We start from the raw sequence: 6,908 nt of genomic DNA, 5'->3' as shown, positions 1-6,908 counted from the left end.
ACAATGATGTGATCTTGGCTCATCGCAACCTCCGCCTCCTGGATTCAAATGATTCTCCTTCCTCAGCCTCCCAGGTAGCTGGGATTACAGGCATGTGCCACCACGCCTGGCAAATTTTGTATTTGTAGTAGAGATGAGGTTTCTCCATGTTGGTCAGGCTGGTCTCGAACTCCTAACCTTAGGTGATCCACCCTCCTCGGCTTCCCAAAGTGCTGGGATTACAGGTGTGATCCACTGCGCAGAGTCCCTTTTTCATATTAAACAGAAAAGACAATTACAGAAAAAATCAAAACCTACTTTAAAAATGCTTATTATAAAAAAACAAAAATACACAGACATACACAGAATAATAAGTTTTTGTACAAATTATATTTGAGTTAGCAGTATAAATAAATCAGAGCATCAGTAAGGCTGGAGTTGAAAGCACTAAAAGAGGCTGGAGTCTTTAGTCACTTCAGTCACGGGGAAGTTAAGATGATAAGAGTCAAACAGAACACAGGAAATGGCACCTACTTCTGCCCCCTGTCTCAGCCATAGGAGGCATAGCTGCTTTCATGAACCTTTGCTTTCTGAGAGCAGGACTTAAAATCTCAACAGTGGCTGGGGGAAGGCTACCTGGGACAACAATGTATTAATTCCCCCTCCTACTTGACCAGTCCTCCTGCTGACCTCGGAAACTCTGGGGATCTAAGAAATATAACGTGAGCAGTTCTACTCCAGAAAGTCATGACCAGGGGATGTTGTGTTGATGACAGACACCCTGACCAGGTCCACAAACACTTTACTGACTTAGAGGCAGTGCCAGTTTGCCCAAATGTGATGGGAATAGAGTTTTGTTTTCCCTTCCACCTAGATAGGAGATTCACATACTTCCTTTCAGCTATTCTTACTCCTGACAGTACCCTCAGCAGGACTCAGGATCCTTAAGATTCCGAAAAAGGTTGATTGGTGGCTGTGTCAGAGATTTCACTGAGGGTTGGGGTTCTGTCCATCCACTATGGCCAGGATCAACTCAGCTGTTCATGAGCTGACTTCCTTCCTCAGCTTTGGCTCAGTGTCCCAGGAGCAGTTGGCCTCCACTCATAGCCAGGGTTGGTTTATCAAACCTCAGGGCTCAAGGTGGAAATCCACAGACAAGGAAGCTCTTCTCCCAGACTGGGAATCAGCTGGTGGGTAAATTCCAGCTCTGGCCCCCATGTCCTTGGGAATTATCCTCATGGAGTTGTTCTTCTGAGGTCCCAAGAAGGGAGCACTTCTTATGGATGGTAAAAAGAAAATAGCAACCTATCCTTTTACCACCTGGTATTGGAAATAAGTCTCCTGTCCAGGAGAGAGAGGGACTAATGTTCTTGGGATTGAATCAATTGCGAGTGTCAGGGACCTTTTAAAGTAGGGAACACAACCATTCTCCAAACATGTCCCAAATGACTCACTTCAGCTCCTCTTTCTCACTTAGATTCAGCCTTCAGAGAACATGCTGCCTCTGTCACTGAAGATTTACCAGAGTTGCCATGAATGTAGATTTTTTTGCGCACAGGTTTGGGGGGGCGGAGAGCATTCTCAGATTTCAAGGAAGAAGGAGCATCTGTGTGTGGTTCAGAGAGGTTATAAAATACACATGAGGGCTGACATCTTATTAAAAAATTGTAGCTCAATGTGACTTTTTTGCTATAGGTAGCACATTTTTTATATACTCGATACCTCCCTTTCTCTCAATCTTCATGAAATCCAACAACAGTACCTGTTACCCCAGCCTCTAAATCCCATGTGAAGTTCCTCCACTTCAAGTGATCTCCATTACTACCTCTCTGGCTCATCCCTCACCCAGACTAAGACAAACCCCCCCCCCCTTTTTTTTTTTTTTTGCTAGTGCCTCTCCTTTCACATTTAATCCTGTGAAACCCATTCTTTTCTCAGCATCCTTTTGAAAACCCAATGTGTGGCTGATTATTAAAACTTTGTATACATCAGAGTTTAGTATAATGAACACTCTTATTTAGTGTAACAAATGCAGAATCTTAGGTCTACCACCAAAACGTCATAGAGATCCCTTCTTTTAGCCTAAAATTTCTCTTTGCTTTACCTCAGTAGTCAAACATCACCCCCTACTCAAATCCTAGCAACAATAGTGTTTTCTTTATATACTTTTTTTTTACTATTTCCAGATTTAAAATGAATAGATTCATACAATCCTGTTTCTACAGTGACTGTATGTTTTTTCAAATTAAAATCAATGACTGAGGGTTCTTGTTCTTTAGCGTCCTGTTGAGTGTTTGAAAATTTCAGTTGTTTTGATTTTAGCCACTCTAAAAAGTATGTAGTGGTATCTTGTTTTACTTTGTAATTCCCTAGTGACATAGGCTGTGAATCATCTTTTTACATTATTATTTGCAATGTGTATCTATTCTTTGATGTAATGTCTATCTATTCAGATCTTTTGTCCATTTTTATTGGATTGCTTTCAAGTTACTGAGTTGAGTGTTCTGAATATATTTTTGGTACACAACTTTAGTCAGATTTTTCTTTTTCGCAAAACTTTTATACCTGTTTCTGGTTTTTCCTTTCATTCCCTTAGCAGAATTTTTTCATTTTTATGAAGCCAAACTTACCAATTTTTTCTTTCATGGATGCTCCTTTTTGGGTTGTATCTAAAAAATTATCCCAAACCACGGTCACTTAGGTTTTCTCCTATGTTATCTTCTATGTGTTTCATAGGATTTTAAATTTTATTTTTACGTTTAGGTATGTGACTGATTTCGAGTGAGCTTTTTTGAAGAGTGAAAGCTTTGTGCCTAGCTTCATCTTTCTCCATGTGCATGTTCATTTGTTACAGTACAATTAGCTGAAAAGATTATTCTTAATTGAAATGCCTCTGATTCCTTGTCAAAATTTGGTTGACTATATTTCTGTAGGTCTATTTCTGGGCTGTCTATTGGATTTTCTCGACCTTTTTGTCTATTATTTCTTCAATATCACACTGTCTTGATTACTGTAACTTTATAGTAAGACCTGAAGTTGGGAAGTGTTAGTCTTCCAACTTTCTTCTTCTTTAATATTGCGTTGGCTATTCCTAGTCTTTTACTTTTCCACATAAAACATATTTTAGTCCTTAGAGTTAGCTTGTTGACATCTACAAAATAACTTGCTAAGATATTGATTGTGACTTTAGGTAATCCATAGATCAAGTTAGAATTGACATCTTGACAATAATGATCTTCCTATCCTTGAAAATGGAATATCCCTTCATTCTATTCACAAGTCTTTTTTATACATACCTTGTGAATACTGTGTTAGGTTTCTAAAATACTTTGAAGAAGATAATAAAGTTGGAGGAATCACACAACCCAATTATGTTATTTACTATTGACAGAGCAGGAGCACCGTCATCTCGGACAAACACCGCCACTTTAAGTTCCAGCTCCCTTTCTAGCTTCATGCATTTCAAGGAAATCGTTTCTTTTTTAACAACAAGCAGCCAGAAAGAGCAGAGAGTATAACACCCATAAAACAGCTCTGGCACGGGTTGTGGGGTGGAGGGTGGGGCGGGAGTCTCTTAGGTAACTGCCAAACTTCACCCTCATACAATGGGCCCCAGTAAAACAGTGGGCCTTAATAAGCACATCTCTTTCCCTTCAGGTGCACTAAAATAGGGAAGCTAAAAGCAGACTCGGGGAGTATGCCTGCAGCTGCAGGAAGATGTATGGGAACAAATACAAAACTTTCCCTCCGATATAAGCAAAGCAAAGAAACGCAAAAGCAGTCCAAGACTTTGATAAACTCTCCCTCCCTAAATCCTTAAAAACTCTTGGTCTGTAAGAAAGAGTGCCTCTGACCTAACTCAGCCAGATGCTCCTGTCAGGTTAATTTTCTCTAAAATAAGCCTGTCCTTGACTGTCAAGGTCACCCGGTGTGGGTGTTGGGGCAAAGGCTCTCTTGCAACCCAGGAAGCAGTGGGCGACGGCAGCTCATCCTTAGTCAACTCCTGGATCCTAAGGGTCTCTAGCCACCCATCCCGTCTTTTCTCTCACTTCATTTTTCAAATGATTTGTGTGAGGAGGACAACTAACCTGAAGGGGACTGTGAGGCCCAGGCCAGGGCTACTCCCCAGTGGGCTCTCAAAACCCTCAGGTCTCAGGAATCCACCTCCAATCACCAGCAACAGGTATTTTGCTCCCTAAACCTTGCTCCCTCTTCCTCTCTCCCTCTCTCTTTCGCTCTCTCTCTTCCTCATGTGGCTCCAATCTGGGAGGCCCTTTGTTGATTCAAACCAGAGCATCCAACATTGGACACTAATTCAGCCAATTGGTAAAACCTGCCTTCTCCAGGCTTTCTCCCAGTACCCGAGAAAGTCTGGCCTGCCGTCCCGGTCCTGAGAGGGCCAGTGGGACTAAGCTAGAGGAAATCTTGGAGACACACAGTTTCTTCTCAGATTAACTGTCCTCTTTCAGAAAGAAGATTCTGGGTCTCCGTCTTTTGTCTGAGGACACTTAGAACAAAGCAGAGACCCTCAGCTTTCTCTTAGCGGTCCACATGGGTGCTAAGCCATCCCACGGTCCTACGTCCTCCCCACTGGGATGTCTTCTTTGCAACCTCACCAAATTTGGCTTATGGGGACCCTAAAGCCAAAACATTTAATTTTCTACTGCAACACGGATTGGCCCCATTACAGATTGGATAAGGACAGCCGATGACCCAAAAATGGCACCTTTAACTTTCAAATTCTCAGGGATCATAACAACTTTATAACCAGGAATGGCAAATGGAAAGAGGTTCTTTATTTTCAGCTTTTCTCTACCTTAAATCTCGACCCTCCCTATGTCAAGCTTCACCCCTCCTAAAATCCTTCTTCTTAATGAAAACCCTCCCCAGGTTTCTCCTTCCTCTAAAACCCCTTCCTCCAAAACTCCTTTCAACCCTGCAGATGAAACCCCTCTACATTCTCGAGCTCCTGCACCCACTCATTGCCTATGTGAACCCTCTGCCCCAGCGGCCCCTCCTGCCCCCAAGCCTTTAGCCCCTAACCTCGTCCCCTCCTCCTTTTCCACCTGTTACCCGTTCAAAAACTACTCCAGCCAGCCAAACCACCTCTGCCATTCTTCCTCTCTGGGAAGTGGCTAAAGTTAAAGGCATTTCTCGAGTTCATGTCCCTTTCTCCATGTCTATTCTGTCACAAATCAAACAGCATTTGGAATGTTTCTCTGAAAATCCCTGTCATTATCACAGGAAATTCCTGTACATAACCCAATCCTTTAACTTGTCATAACATTTCTATAATTCTAACCTCCGCCTGTTAAAAAAGAGTGCTCAGCTTAATTAAAATGACTATCCAAGCTATAATTATATTCAAAAGGCCTTTAAGATTTTCTCTTCATAAGTCTTGTCTTCGGGAACAGGTTTTTTCTCAGTCACCTGAATTACTTTTCTCCACTCTGTCCTGCCACACTCTTGGTGCATGCATAAAAAACCCTAAAATGACTTCTTGTGGCCTGGAACTCCTTGGGAAAACTGAAGAGACATCACAAATCCCATTCTGGGAAAAATCTCTGTTTTCTTATGGAACCACTGAAATTAGAGGTAAATAAGTATCTCTCAAAATCTGTCTGTCTTCCATCTATGGTTGCTTGTTAGGTCCTGGAAACTGTATTCCTAGTTCTGTTCTTAAAGGGCCTCACCTGAAGGCCAATAATCCAATTGGGAAATTGCCAAATAAAAAAATCTTATAACTACTGGATCTTCTTCTGGTTCTCTGTGTGGCTATACATGTGTTACCTGTGCAATGTCTATTGAAACAAGCTTTAATTAATTGGCCTAAGAAAGATAAGCACTTAAATCAAAGATCTTTAAGGTAAAAATAAAAGTTGTGGTACCTTTCAGTTCATGTAACTTGAGTATTTAAAAATAAAAACAGTCGTAGGAATTACTGGTAAAATACTAATGTCTTCAAGATGTAAAAATGTGGTCTACATTATGCACGTCAAATACTAGGTTTGCTAAATGTTTTAAGGTTGTAAACTGCTTCTTTAGCCTTTAAAAAACTGTCAAGTTGCTTGCTTCACAATTGGTAAGGCCAGAAAAGTATGGAAGTAACTATGCCCCTAACTATGCTGGAAAAGTCAAACTTGATCTGCATCTAGCACATAATTTGAAAAACTTAACAGTTATTATATTGACATTAAAAATTGCTAAAAGTTACCATTATAACATGTAATTAAATCTACTAAACATGGATTTGCATGCAAGGTGTATAAAAACAGTAAAAAGTGTTTTTAGTTAAAAATTATAAGAAGACATAAAAATATACATTTTGCTTAATACAAAAATTGTCTTAAAATTAAATAAAAAAGTGAACGGTTTAAGCAAATTAGAAAAACATTGCAAAAATTATTCCTGCAAAAAAACTGTAGGTAAACATATTAACTAAATTCAAAAGGGTATTATGTGGCTTTTTATTCTGTAAATTAAAAACTAAAGTAAAAGCACCACAAGGTTTTCTTAAAATGCTAATATACTCTTTAGCAAAACTTGTCAAGGGTTTTAACAGGTATGTAAAAATCACACTTCATGGTCAAACTGGTTAAACTTAAATAGGATTGTCTATAGGGTTTCATTAAAATTTGGGTTAACATTAATAGCAAACTAATGCAAGGGTAAAATTTAACTTTCTCTCTTAAACAGGATTTTTGTGTAGTAGAAAAGGCTGATAAATGCTTTTTGCTGTTCCGAATAATTAACTCATCATTTTGGCAAAACAAAACAAACAAAAAACAGCAGGGTAATTTAAAACTCAATTTCATAATATCAAGTGTTTTAAATTTTAAACATATTTAACATGCTTCCCAAAATCAAACTTTAGTCTCAAGGTTGTCTTTCCTAACCCCTGGCTTTTGCATGCTGCACAGGGCCCCTGA

This window comes from Cebus imitator, unplaced genomic scaffold (genome assembly GCF_001604975.1).
Source record: "Cebus imitator isolate Cc_AM_T3 unplaced genomic scaffold, Cebus_imitator-1.0 Scaffold504, whole genome shotgun sequence".
NCBI classification, from domain to species: Eukaryota; Metazoa; Chordata; class Mammalia; order Primates; family Cebidae; genus Cebus; species Cebus imitator.
This window is presented reverse-complemented; position numbering follows the sequence as displayed.